This window comes from Sturnira hondurensis, unplaced genomic scaffold (genome assembly GCF_014824575.4).
Source record: "Sturnira hondurensis isolate 20B ecotype Veracruz unplaced genomic scaffold, ASM1482457v3 Scaffold0022910, whole genome shotgun sequence".
Classification (NCBI taxonomy): domain Eukaryota; kingdom Metazoa; phylum Chordata; class Mammalia; order Chiroptera; family Phyllostomidae; genus Sturnira; species Sturnira hondurensis.
This window is the reverse complement of record NW_028095541.1, coordinates 3,399,043-3,414,381: the sequence shown is the minus strand read 5'-3', so window position 1 is coordinate 3,414,381 and position 15,339 is coordinate 3,399,043.

Sequence of the window (15,339 nt, the reverse complement as noted above, 5' to 3'; positions counted from 1 at the left end):
CAGCCTCTTGATACTCAAGGGGCTGGAGCCCAAGATACTGAGCTTTTTCAACATCAAGAGGTCACGCCAGCTCTTTACTATTCTTTTTCTTTAGATCTTGACAATAATGACTATCATCTTTTATTTTAATTTTTTCTTGTATCTTTTTTATTTAATTATTATTCAAGTACAGTTTTCTGTCTTTTACTTTCATCCCAGCCCACCCCCCAGTGCTCCCCACCTCCCTTCCATTTCCAGCCCCCTTATTTTTTGTCCATGTGTGCTTTATACTAGTTCCTGTAAATCCTTCCCTTTTTTCCCCTGTAATTCCCTCCCCTCTCCTCTCTGGTCACTGTCCCCTTGTTCAGTGTCTTTGGTTATATTTTTCATTATTCGTGAATTACAGTTGTCCTCTTTTACCCCCCATTATTCAGCCCTGCCCCACCCATTCCCACTTCCCACATTCAGTACTTTGCCACTCATTGTCTTTGTTCAAAGGTCCTTTATAGTGTTCCTTAATGACCCTTCCCATTCTTTCCCCCATAACACCCTTCCCCCATCCCCTCTGGTTATTTTCTGGTGTCCTTATCTCCATGTCTGGTTCTATTTTGCTCACTTATTTGTTTTGTTGATTTGGTTCCACTTAAAGGTGAGATCATATTTGTCTTTTGCTGCCTGGCTTTTTTCCCTTAGCATAATGTTCTCCAGTTCCATCCATGCTGATGTGAAAGGCAGCTACTTCTTTCTTTCATTTGTATAGTATTCCATTGTGTAAATATACCACAGTTTTTTTGTCCACTCATTTACTGATGGGCACTTAGGCTGTTTTCAGAATTTAGCTAATGTAAATTGTACTACTATGAACATTGGGGTGCATAGGTTCTTATGGATTGGTGTTTCAGGATTCTTAGAGTATAATCCAAGAAGTGGAATTGCTGGGTTGAAAGGCAGTTCCATTTTATATTTTAATATAAATATAAAAAGGAAATTCCATACTGTTTTTCAAAGTGGTTGCACCCACCACTGTGGGTGCAATGTACTAGTGTTCCCTTTCCTCCACAACATAGCCAACAATTTTTTTTTGAATTATTTATGTTGGCTATTCTTACCAGTGTGGAGTGATATCCCATTGTGATTTTAATTACATCTCTCTGATGGCTAGTGATGCTTAGCATCCTTTCCTATATCTCTGGGCCATCAGTATGCCCTCCTTGGAGATGTGTCTGTTCCGGAGCTTTGCTCATTTTTACTTGGGTTATTTGTCTTCCTTGGATTCCTGTGAGTTCTTTATATATTATGGAGATCTAATCCTTGTCTGAGGTGTTATTGGCAAATATACTTTTCCCACATGGTTGATTTCCTTTCTGTTTTGCTGACTTTGTTTTTCAGTCATGCAGAATTTTTATTTCAATGAAGTCCCATTTGTTTCTTCTTTCTGTGCCTTGCTTAGGGACATATGGTGAAAATATTGCTGCATGAAATATCTGAGATTTTCCTACCTATGTTTTCCTCTAGGACTTTTATGGTGTCACAACTTATATTTAAGGCTTTTATCCATCTTGCTTTTATTTTAATGTATGGTGAAAGTTGGTGGTTAAGTTTAATTTTTCTGTATGTAGCTGTCCAGATATCCTAACACTATTTGTTGAAGACGCTATTTTTGTTCTATTTTATGCTCCTGTCTCCTTTGTCAAATATTAATTAACCATAGAGACATGGGTTTATTTGTGGATTCTCTGTTCTGTTTCCATCGATTTATATGTTTGTTCTTACACCAGTACCAGATTGTTTTGATTACAGTGGCCTTATAATATAGATTGATATCAGGTATTTTGATCCCTCTTACTTTGTTCTTCTTTCTCAAAATTTTTGAGGCTGTTTGGGTTCCTCTATGGTTCCATATAATTTTTTCAACCATTTGTTCTTTATCTGTGAAATATTTTATTGATATTTTAATAGGGATTGTCTTGAATCTATTAGTTGCTTTGGGTAGTATGGACATTTTGATGATGCTAATTATACCATGAGCACAGTATGTGCTTCCATTTATTTATGTCTTCCTTAATTTCTTCCTTCAGTATTCTGTAGTTTTCTGAGTATAGGTCTTCTACCTCCTTGGTTAGGTTATTTCTAGATATTTTATTTTCTTGTTGCTGTAGCAAACAAGACTTCCCCCTCTTTTCTGTTTCTGATATCTGTTTGTTGGTGTACAAAAATGGTTTTGATTTCTGAATATTGACTTTGTATTGTGGTGTTTGCCAAATCCACTTATTAGATGGAGTAGTTTTTTGGTGGAGCTTATAGGGTTTTCTATGTACACTGTCACGTCATCTGCAAACAATGACAGTTTTACTTCCTCGTATTCAATTTGGATGCCTTTTTTTCTTCTTGCCTGATCACTTTGGCTAAGACTTCCAATAATATGTTAAATAGAATCAGTGAAAGTGGACATCCTTGTCTTGTTCCTAGAAGAAGGAACAAGAAGAAGGAACTTACTGGGCATTTGACATTTTGCCCAGTAAGTATGGTGCTGGCTGTAGGTTTCTCTTATATGGTCTTTATTATGTTGAGGTATGATCCCTCTACTCCCACTTTACTGAGTGTTTTTATCATAAATGGGTGCTGTACCTTATCAAATGCTTTATCTGCATCTATTTATATGATTATCTGACTTTTGTTTTTCATTTTGTTAACATGATGTATTAAAGTTATTGAGTTGCGAATATTATACTATCCTTGCATCCCTGAGATGAATCACACTTGATCATAGTGTATGATCTTTTTAATGTGTTGGTGGATCATATTTGCCAATATATTATTGAGGATTTTAGCATCTATGTTCCCCAGCATCACTGGCCTGTAGTTTTCTTTAGTTGTCGTGTCTTTATCTGGTTTGGGGAATAAGATGATGTTAAACTCGTAAAGAGATTTGGTAGTCTTTCTTCTTGGATTTTTTGAAATGGTCTGTGAAGGATAAAAGTTAGCTGTTCCTTAAATGTGTTGTAAAATTCTCCTGTGAAACTATCTCACCAAGGACTCTTCTGTGCCTTGAGTTTTTTGATTACTGTTTCAAGTTCACTAGCTGTTATTGGTCTATCCAGGATTTCTGCTTGTTGACTCAATTTTGGAAGATTTTATTATTCCAGAAGTTTGTGCTTTTCACCCAGGTATTTGAATTTCTTGGCACATAGTTGTTAGAAATAATATCTGACAATCCTTTTTAATTCTGTGGTATAGTTTTAATTTTTCCTCTTTTTTTCTTATGTTATCTATTTTGGTCCTCTCCGTCTCTCTCTTTTTTCTTAATAAGTCTGCTTAAAGGGATGTCAATTTTGTTCATTTTTTCAAAGAACCACCTCCTGGATTTACTGACCCATTGAATTGTATTTTTAGTCTCAATGTTATTTAATTCTCCTGTGACATTGATTATTTCTTTCCTTCTATATGCTGTGGGTTTTATTTGTTGTTGTTCCTCCAGATCATGTAGATGTAGGGTTAGGTTGTTTATTTGAAATATTTCTATCTTTTTCAGGTAGACCTATACCACTATGAACTTCCCTCTCAGGACTGCCTTCACTGTGTCCCATGGGTTTGGGACTGTTGTGTGTTCATTTTCACTTGTTTCTAGGAACTTGTTGATTTCTTCCTTGAGCTCATTACTCCCTATTGTTTATTACTTAAATTATTTATTATTCATTTATTACTCCATTTATTATTTAATGGAATGCAATTCAATCTTCATAAATTTGAAAGCTTTTGTTTTTTTCCTTGAGGCTGGTTTCTAGTTAGAAGCCCCTGGGTTCTGAAAAAATGCTTTGTATGTTTCAGTTTTCTTGCATTTGTTGGGACTTGTTTTGTGTTTTATTGTGTGGTCTACCTTTGAAAGTGTTTCATGTGCATTTGAAAATAATGTGTACTTTGCTTCTTTTGGATAAAATTTTCTACACATATCATTTAAGTCATTTGTTCTAGTGTATTTTTCAGTGCCACGATAACCTTGTTGATATTTTGTTCAGAAGATCTCTCCATTTTGACAGTGAGAATGGAAGGGGTGTTAAATCCCCTACTGTAAGCGTGCTGCTCTCTCTACCTTTCTAGAAGTCCTTCAAGATTTTTAAAATATATTTGGGTGCTCCTATGTTAGGTGCATATATGTTTACAGCGTTTATAGCTTGTTGATGGATCATTCCCTTGAGTATTATGAAGTGTCCATTTGTGTTTCTTTTTATGTCCTTTGGTTTGAAGTCTATTTTTCTGATATAATAGTATTATCAGCTTTTTCCCCCTGTCCATTTGCTTGGAATATTTGTTTCCAGCCCTTCGCTTTCACTCTGTGTAGGTTTTGTGTTCTCAGATGGGTCTCTTGTAGAGAGCTATGTGTGGGTCATGCTTTCTTATCCATTCAGCTATTCTATGTCTTTTGATTCAAGCACTTAATCTATTTATGTTTAAAATACTGTTGATAGACACTTATTTACTTCTCCCTGTGTACCTGTGTTCCTCTCTCTCTCTCTCACTCTTTTTCTTCATCTTCTAGAAGCAGTCCCTCTAGCATGTCTTGTCTCACTGGCCTGGTGTAAGTTTATTGTTTCAGACTTCTTTTGTCTGAGACAGTCCTTATTTGGCCCTCCATTTTAATTAACCCTGCTGGATAGAATAGTCTTGGTTGCAGGCCTTTGCTTTTCATTACTTCGAATATTTCTTGGAATTCCTTTCTGATTTGTAATGTTTCTGTCGAGCAATTGGCTGCTAGACTTATTGGATTTCCCATATATGTTTCTTCCTGTCTCTCCCTTGCTCCCTGTAAGGTTCTCTTTATTTTCAACGTTTGCCATTTTAATTATGATGTGTCTTAGAGTAGGTCTCTTTGCACTCATCTTAATTGGGACCCTCTGTGCTTCCTGAATTTTCATGGCTTTTCTGCTCTCCAGGTTAGTGAAGTTTTCTGTCATTATTTTTTCAAGCAGGTTTTCTATCCCTTCTTTTCTTCTCCTTCTGGTATTCTTATGACTCAAATGTTGTTGTGTTTCATGCTGTCCTGAAGTTCCCTTAAGCTATCTTCATATTTTTTAGTCTTTTTGTGTGTGTGTGCAGCTGGTCTCCTGGGTATTTCTTTCCACCTTGTCTTTCAGTTCACTAATTCTGTCCTCTGCTTCATCCAGCCTGATTGCAATTCCTTCTTGTGTGTTTTTTTATTTCAGATATTTTATTCTTCATTTCTTCCTGTTTCTTGTTTGTAGGTTCTATTTCCTTTCTCATGCTGTTTTAGTTCCCATTCAGTTCCTTGGAGCTATCAGTGAGTTCCTTGAGCATCCTTATAACCATTATTTTCAATTATATATCTGACAGTTTCCCTGCTTCAATTTCATTTAGCTCTTTTACTGGCAAACCTTCCATTCTTTTTGAGTATCAGTTTTTTCTTTGTGTCCTCACTTTAGGTGACTATTTTTGTTAATTTATGCAATTCTGTATGTCTGCTTTGCCACCTGTCTTTGTAGAATGAATTTTTGCAGTGGGTATTCTGTAGGACTCAGTGGAGTAGTCTCTTTGATCTCCTTGTCTGGATACACAAGAGTTGCTTTTTATTCTGTGTTTTTGGCCTCTCTTGTAGTTGGGTTTTACCTGTTGGTGGCCTGTTTTTGGTGGGTTTTCTTCTATAGCAAGCTTACTAGTAGTCCCAAATCACACGTTGTCTTGTATGCTATTTTAGAGGTGTTGGTTAACAAAGCAGTATTACCACACTATGCCAAACAAACCTATGCCAGCAACAACAACAACAACAACAACAACAACAACAAAAACCCTTTACTACATCAGCAATCTCTATTGCAATGATCCAAGATTAATAAAGGTAAAGATAAACTGAAACTATTTTAAGATACGACAAAGGGAATATGAGATGACTAATAGAGGGGGAAATGTTATTGAATGGTAAAAGGGAGGAGACTTGATAAGATTTGTGATAGAACTGAGGTGAAGAAAAAAATAACACAAAATTTAAAACATAAGTAAAAACCTACACAGTGATGGGAACAAGGGTAAAGGAAAGGGAAGAATATACTATGAGGTTGGAAGTAAAATTGGGTCATGTATACAAAACTTGAGTTCTTTTTATATTTTGGAGATGAAACCCTTGTCTGAGGTATCATTGGCAAATATGTTTTCCCATACATTTGGTTCTCTTCTTATTTTAATACTGTTTTCCTTAGCTGTGCAAAAGCTTTTAATTTTGATGAGATCCCATTTGTTTATATTATTTCCTTTATGTTCCTTGGTCTAGGAGACATAGCAGTAAACATGTTGCTACATGAAATATCTGAGATTTTCCTGCCAGTGTTCTCCTCTAGGACTTTAATTGTGTCATGGCTTTTATTTAAGTCTTTTATCCACCTTGAATTTATTTTGATGTATGGTGTAAGTCTGTGCTCGAGTTTCTTTCTTTTTTTTTTTGCACGTAGCTGTCCAGTTCTCCCAACACCATTTATTGAAGAGGCTATTTTTAGTTCATTTTATGTTGCTGCCCCCTTTGTCGATTATTAATTGACTGTAGAGACTTGGGTTTATTTCTGAGCTCTCTGTTCCGTTCCATTGATCTATGTTCTTATTTTTATGCCAGTACCAGGCTGTTTTGATTACAGTGGCCTTGTAATACAGTTTGGTATCAGGTATTGTGATCCCTCCTACTTTGTTCTTCTTTCTCAAAATTACAGCTGCTATTCAGAGTCGTTTATTATTCCATATAAATTTTTGAAGTGTTTGTTCTATGTCTGTGAAGTATGTCATTGGTACTTTAATAGGTATTGCATTGAATCTGCAAATTGCTTTGGGTAGTATGGACATTTTGATGATGTTAATTCTTCCAATCCATGAACATGGTATATGTTTCCATTTTTTGTGTTTTTCTTGATTTCTTTTTGTTGTCGTCGTTTTGATTTTATTTTATTTTTTTCTTTTAAAAATATATTTTAGTGATTATGCCATTACAGTTCTCCTATTTCCCCCCCCCTTCACTCCTCTCCACCCTGCACACCCCTTCCCCATCATCCCCCCCCCCTTCACAGCCAAGATTGCTCTATCCAGCAAAGCTTTCATTTAGAATGGAAGGACAGATAAAGTACTTCTCAGATAAGGTCAAATTCAAGTTCATCATCACCAAGGTTTTATTATATGAAATGTTAAAGGGACTTATCTAAGAAGAAGAAGATAAAAAATATGAACAGCGAAAGGACAGCAAACTTCCAGTTATTAACTACCACACCTAAAACAAAAGCAAACTAAGAGGACAGCTAGATCAGGAGCAGAAACATAGAAATGGAGATCACATGGAGGGTTAGCAACAGGGGAGTGGGAGGAGGAGAAGGGGGGAGAAGGTACAGAAAATGAGTAGCATAGATGGTAGGTAGAAAATAGATGGGGAGGAGGGCAGGAATGCTATGGGAAATACAGAATCTAGAGAACTTGTGACACGTGTCTTCCCTGATTTCTTTCTTCAGTGTTGTGTAGTTTTCTGCATACAGGTCTTTTACCTCTTTGGTTAGGTTTATTTCTAGGTATTTTCTTTTTCTTTTTGCTATATCGAATGGGATTCCTTTCTTGATTTCTGCTTCTGCTGTTTCATTATTGATATACAAAAATGCCTTTGATTTCTGGACATGACTCTGCTCTAAGAAGACAAGCAACCCAATTGAAAAGTGGGCAAAGGACTTGAACAGACATTTCTCCAAGGAGGACATACAGAAGATCCAGAGACACATGAAAAGATGCTCAATATCACTAGCTATCAGAGAGATGCAAATTAAAACCAAAATGAGATATCACTTTACACCGGTCATAATGACCCTCATAAACAAAGCAACAAACAAGTGTTGGAGAGGTTGTGGAGAAAAGGGGACCCTAATCCATTGTTGGTGGGATTGCAGACTGGTACATCCACTATGGAAAACAGTATGGAATTTTCTCAGAAAAGTAAAGATGGATCTGCCTTTTGACCCAGGAATTACACTGCTAGGATTATATCCTAATAATACTGAAACCCCAATCCAAAAGAACCTATGCACCCCAATGTTCATAGCATTTACAATACCCAAGAGTTGGAAGCAACCTAGGTGCCCATCAGTAAATGAATGGATCAGAAAACTATGGTACATTTACACAATGGAAGGCAGGCTATGCAGCAGAAAGAAAGAAGGAGCTTCTACCCTTTGCAACAGCATGGATGGAACTGGAAAGCATTATGCTGAGTGAAATAAGCCCAGTGGTAAAAGACAAGTGCCATATGATCTCACCTTTAACAGGAAGCTAAACAACAAAACAAATAAGCAAGCAAAATGTAACCAAAGACACTGAAACTGAGAACAGGCTGACAGAGACCAGAGGGTAGAGGGGAGGAAATTTCAGGGGAAAGGGGGAGGATTCACAGGAACTAGTATGGGGGACACATGGACAAAATGTAAGGGGGGTGGAAATGGGAGGGAGGTGGGGAACACTGGGGGATGGACTGGGATGGGAGTAAAAGATAGAAAACTGTACTTGAACAACAATTAAATAAATTTTTAATAAAAGAAGTAAAATTGAAAAGATACTAGACTAATGCACATAACATTACAGAAAATTCACAGCAGGGTGTATAGCAACAATAGCTTAATGAAGTTTAATAAAGGTGGAATGGGAATAGGAATATTGTAGAAAAGTGAAAAGTGAACATAAGATGTCTACTGTAAAGAAAAATTAGTTTGAGACATAGGGCAAGCAAATTAGTAAGGTTAAAAAGTAAAGCCCTGGTTGAGAGAAGGAGGAGAAAGCAATTAAATAATGTTTCTTACTTAACTAATCAGGGGCAGGGTGAAGGCAAAATGGAGTAAGATAGCAGGAGAGCATGCTATGGGATTTAAAGTACAAACAAGTAATGAATAAACAGGAGTTCCTTTGAAGAAGTATAGTTCTTTTAAAAACTATAGTTCTTTCAGTTCCTTTGAAACCATGGTGCTTCACCCATATAGCCACTGTTTATAAAAGGTGGAAAAGAAATAAGACTCTTGTTAGAGGGGAAAAAGAATGTGAGCTGACTTAAGAAAGAAGAGTGCTTATGTGTGGTTAGTTGGAGGAGAAATAGTGAGAATAAAGGATAGAAACTTGGCATAATGTGAGAGAACATAAACAAGAACAAAGCTCAGGAAGATGGAAAAATGGAGTAAAACCTGGGAAGGGCGCTGTGTAGGATTTGGAATAACAATAGTATGACAAGAAATATATAATCTGAATGAAAAGAATAATGACTAAAAGACCAGGAGTAGTGTGTTATTTGGAATATGAGTGAAGTAAACAAGAAAAATTAAAATGCAATATGAAAGGGAGAAAAAAGAAAACATATAATAAAAACAAACCCAGCTAAAAAATAATAAATGAAAAGAAGTAAGAGAAATTTAGAAATGCAAGTTCTGAAGGATAGCAAAGTGAAATTTATCTCAGCTGTTGGTGTTCACCTTCTGACTTCTCTCTGAATCTGTGTTGGCTTTTTCTCAGCTCAGGTCTTACTGTCTGACTCTTGTGGTGGGGAGAGGGGGACTTTGCTGATTTTAAACCTACAGAGCTGGTATTGCAGATCTTCCTGGATCCCATACGCAGAGGGGAGCTGGGCTCTGTTTTTTCCTTTTATGTGGTTCCAAGAGGATGGGGGGCTCATCCTGTGCTATAATATTTACGAGTGCCCAGTTTCCAGCCTTCACCCTCAGAGCACTATGTGGCCCCCACTCTCCACTCTGGGCATTTGTGTTAGGCTGACAACAATTAGCCACCTTTTCCCCCTTTGATTGGTCTGTGAGGTGCCCCAAGTGGAAGCAAATCATGCCCACACTCATCCCTCTTTGTTGGCCCAGTGCTGCACACACAAGGTCCCTGCACAGTGCGCTACAGATCCCCTTTTGGAAAAAAAAGTCTCTTTGGGTGCTGCTGCTACTCTGAGCCACTGCCTGGCTTTCCTCATAGTCCAACTCTCTGGCAAGTCTCTCTGGGTCATGGCCAGTTGAAGCCCACCTTTTCTCCAAGCTCCAGGTGTCACCAGGTTCCTCAAAATTCTCTGGAATTATCCTGGCTGGCAGCCACTGCTCGAGCCTGAGTATACCACCAGTTGTATGTCTCTTGCTACCTTTCCCTTCACAGCAACTTTATGTGTCCAGGTGTCTCCTTGTGCAGGTCTGGTTCTTTCTCATCTTTATGTTCCTGTTGAGTGAACTTTTCCTGATCACTCTTTCCATCATCATGGTTTCACTAAACATTTTATTTACTTAATAGTACAAGTGGAGGGATTTCTAAACTTCTCTTCTTCACTTGATCATTTATTTGGCTGTTCATTGTCTGTCCCACTGACTGGTCTTTTCAAGACAAGACCTCATCTGCTCACTGTTTCTCCTCAGGGTCATAAGCAGTGCCTGGGACAGGAGAGGTAGCCAGTCAGTAGCTGTTGTATGAACATGTATGTTTTGAAGAAATTCTTTGGCCCAAACAAGTTTGGGCGATACTTTATACAGGAAACATTTAAAGATTTACATTGTATCAGTATTTTGATAGTTCTGAGACTTTCTGTAATAAAAACATATTTGTCATTCTATTTAACCCAGAGTTTCATTAGTTTATTTAAACAAAGAAGCTTTTGGTGAGGGTAAACATATCACCAAGTAACACCTGGGAAATGTTCACAGAAACCTTTATAATTACAGAATTCTAACACTAAAGAAATTCTATGTTATTTCATGGAACAACTTATTAAGGACTTAGGTTGAACAGACATTGGATTCTAATTTCCTCAGAGCTCTGTTCTTCTCATTCATTCATTCTACAAGCATTTACTGAGTACCTATTGTGCATCAGACATGACATAATGTCCCACAAATACACTGATTGACACAGTTATTACAACATGGGCTCTCTAGAGCCTACACATACTTGATAAGGTGTGAGAGGCAAGTTGCTCTATGGGAGTAAGTGGAAGGAGTACCTAACCCCATCTTGAGTCTGGAAAAGCTTCCTTGATGAAAGCAAGACCTGAAGAAATTTGCCAGATGTAGAGCTGGGGAAGGGCCCTCAGGCACTGACAGCAGTATACTCTTGGGGCTAGAAGCAGGAAGTTGCAGGGCAGCCAGTGGAAGGGTAGCCCATATAAACTGTCCAGAATATGGGGATGAAGGAGGTGGAAAATGCAGACAGAAAAGGGAGCAGCCCCAGTTCACACAGAAATGACTTGAAATCATTGGTTTACTTACCAGCCTTCTAACCTGAATGCCAGTTTTCTGAGGTGTTTCTTTTCTACTTTGTGTTTCTAGAATTTACCTTATCACTTGGTACTTGATAAGCACTTAGTAAAGCTTTGTGAAAATAGATGAGTTAAAACAAATTGAAGACTACAGGGACCTTTTAGTGACGTTGTCTGTGGGGGCTATTGTTCATTCATTTACAACTCGCTAGCAACTATTTTCTGTGAGTACCAGGAAAACAAGTCACAGGTGTGATAGCAATTTCAGGCCTTTCAGATGGAGCGACAGCCAGAGTCACACTCTCAGGAAAAGAGAGCAATCATCCCTCAAACATTTGGGAATATCTTTTTAGTTTTTGAGCAGTTCTAAGTGTTAGTGTCATTTAACTTTTCAGAGTGGGCAACCTAAAACAAGTATTAAACTGGGGGTAGGGGTTGAGAAAAGTCCAAAAGCAGAAAAAAAAGTACTGCAGACTTGTTTCCACTCATCAGTGGCCAATAAATGATGTCTAGACTCTCTTTTGCTCCCATCTGGAGACTTCTGTTCTTACATAATAAATGAGTCAAAGGAAAGCAATTATGGGTGGGAGGAATAGCAGGGTCTTCACATTTTGCTACCCTTATGACTTCTTTGCCAACAGGAAGACAACTATTCCAACTGAGCTATGAAAACTGCTGTAATTCCAGATTTTGTTACTCTCCTGGCTGGCCAAGTCATTTTTGGGTAGTTCCACACTTCCTATCTTGGACCAGGCCCATGACTTTCTTATACTCTGAGAATTCGTGTGACGGGTATTATATAAACTGTCTGTGACTACCTCTTTTTTGAGAGCTTGAAACCAAAGAGTATTTAAACATTTTATTGTCTTTTTATGGTGAATATATCCATGTAAGTGATCAGACTTTTATAAGGGGACAAAAAATACAGGTTTTGTTGGAGAAAGGGGTGGGATGTAAGGAAAGAGCTTGTTTCTTGTGAAACTGGTTCTGTAAATAAATGAAGTAAGAATGGCAGTTTTGAAGGAAACTTCTGAATTTTCTTCTACTCTGTACAGTTACTTACCATTTGGTTAGGTCACATTTTTTTAAAAATATATTTTGCAGTTTTCCTTGTTAGCCAATTCTTACTTAAACAAGAACATCTTTCTTTACTTTTTGAGCTTTTCATAGGAGAAAGAACATGAATAAGGGGAAAGGTTCTGGGCAGCCAGAAGGAGCTGGTCCTTCAGATGTCTCAAGAATAGAGGCTCCTGGGATTGTCCCCGATGTCTATGATCTCTTAAGCCTCTATCTCCCACATCTTTGGGTGGCTAGAAAGAGAGAAGCTATAGGGGGTGAGAATCATTTTTGAGCAGGCATGGCCCAAGCTTCATGCTATATGCACCTATGGTTGACCTTGGGCCCTTAAAGGGCAGTTGGAGTGCTGTAGCTATAAGGTTGCATTGCACATTGTGTTGGTAACTTAATTCTGTCAAATAACAACCTATATTTACATATCTATAACTCTGGTTATAGGTCTAGGTATGTTGTTTATTTACTTTAGGACAACTGATAAAATTTGATGGAACATGACATAAAAACATAATAGCATAAAACATAAAACCCATAAAACATAAAAACGTAAAGCCCATATTCACTTTTGTCTGAGTCGTGCAACAGTAGTACTCACTTGTCACTTCCATAAGGCTTTGTTTATAATTTGCATGTTTCTATGTTTATTTATTTTTTATTGTTGTTCAAGTACAGTTGTCTGCCTTTTCTCCCCACCTCTCCCCAAACCCCAGCCATCCTCACCTCCGTCTTCTGATTCCACACCCCCTTTGGTTTTGTCCATGTGTCCTTTATAGTTTCTGAAAACCCTTCACCCTCCCCCCCATTATCTCCTCCCATCTCCCCTCTGGTTATTATGTTTGTGTTTTTAAGCTGGTTTTTAATCCAGTGAATCTAGAACAGTAAAGCAGGTGTGACGCAGACTTATTGCATCCTCCAAATTCTAGGTCTTTATACTCCTGTTGGTTATTTAACATCTTCAAGTTTAGCTGTTTGAGTTCAGAACATTTTACTAAAATCTTAATGTTTCAATAACATGGATGACTATAATAATATTAAAATATATTGTGGGCTCAACAGTAAGGAGAGTGCCTCACTCAGTACTGAGTTCCTAATATTTATAATAAAATCTTGTATTAGATATGCCTCAAAAAAGTTCTTGTTTAGTCTAGGACTTAGCTTAGATTCCCCCAGAATTAATTCCTGAGATAATGATTTGAATGCATACAGTTTTGAAGGAGGTCCAAGGTCGTGATAAGAGGAATGAGGAAATGATACAGAGAAGGGAAGATAGCCAATAAGATGTGGGTTATTCAGTCATCACCACCATGGGCAACTGAAGCTGGAAACCAGAAAAACTCTGGGACATACTGTAGAACAGATGCCTCAGAATTCATCTACCCAAGGTGCAAAGGAGCCACTGTAATTAACTATCAGGTTCTGAAAGTAGGTTAAGAGCTCTCATCTGGATTGATTGTTCCCTGTTGCTTCCAGCCTGTCTTGCTGTGACCATAGTGGCCTTCCCCAGTTCAAAAAGTACATGCCCTCAAACAGAGATGCAGACAGAGGCAGTGAGAATTCTAACAGACACATGAGAGTCCTAAGCAGTCTAGGAAATTATAGTCCTGGACAGTACTGTGCAAATCAGTTTTTTTCAAGTGAAAGTAGTTGTTGATTATTCTAATTCCTTTTGATGTAGTTTTAAGGGTATCTATGACATTTTAGTCATAGTTGTTTCAATAATTTAAAAAAACATTTGCATGAAGTGCAAATTATCTTTACCTTTTTTAATCTGCTCATACTTTCAGTGTCATATCTAAGATCCATTATCACATCCAGCTCATGGATGTTTTCCTCTGTTTTCACCTAGGACTTTTATGGTTTTCATTTAAGACTTTTATGGTTTTAGCTCTTGTATTTAAGTTCTTAATCAATTTTGACTTAATTTTGTGTATTGTGTGAGATAGGGTTCAAGTTCATTCTTTGCACATGGATATTCAGTAGTTTGAGCACCACCTTTGAAGATCCTATTCTGTCCCCATGGAATTATCTAGCACCTTTGTCAAAAATCAGTTGGCTATCACAAAATAGTCATGGGGATGTAAAGTAAAGTGCAGTGCAGGGAATATAGTCAATAATAGTGTGGTAACTCTGTATGGTGCCAGGTGGGTATTAGAAACACTGGAGGGATCACTTAATAAATTATACAAATTATATAACTGTATGACCACTATATTCTATACCTGAAACTAACATACAATAATATCTACTGTCAACTGTAATTGAAAAATAATAAATATTTAATTAAATTTTTGAACTGTCAATTGGCTATGATCGATGGTTGTTTTCCATATTTTCAGTTTAATTCCATTGGTCTATCCTTATGTCAGTATCATATTTTTAAGATTTTTATTTTTATTTATTTTTAAATAGAGGGTAAGGAAGGGAGAAAGAGTGAGAGAAACATTGAAGTGTGGTTGCCTTTCACCACCCCTTACTGAGGACCTGGCCCACAACCAAGGCATGTGCCCTGACTGGGAATCCAATCGGCAACCCTTTGGTTTTCAGGCCGGCACTCAATCCACCAAGCCACACCAGCCAGGGCAGTATCATATTGTTTTGATTGCTATAGCTTTGTAGCAAATTTTGCAACTGAGCAGGGTGAGTCTTTCTACTTTGTTATTTTTCAAGATTGGTTTGCCTACTTGGGACCCCTTGTAACTCCATATGAATTCTATAAGCTGATTTACCATTTCTGTGAAAAAGATCACTGGAATTTTGATAAGAGTTGCATCGAATCTGTAGATCAATTTGGGTAATATTGCTATCTTAACCATAATACATTTTTGAATCCATGAATACGGGGTATTTTTAATTTACTTAGGTCTTCTTTAACTACCTTTTGCAATAGTTTGCAGTTTCACTATACAAGTTGTTCACTTTAGTTCAATTTATTTTTAGGTATTTTTCCTTTGAATGTTATGGTAAATGCAACCTAATCAAAACAATCGAGCAAGCAAAATATAAATGGAATTATTTTCTTAATTTTTTTCTGGATGATA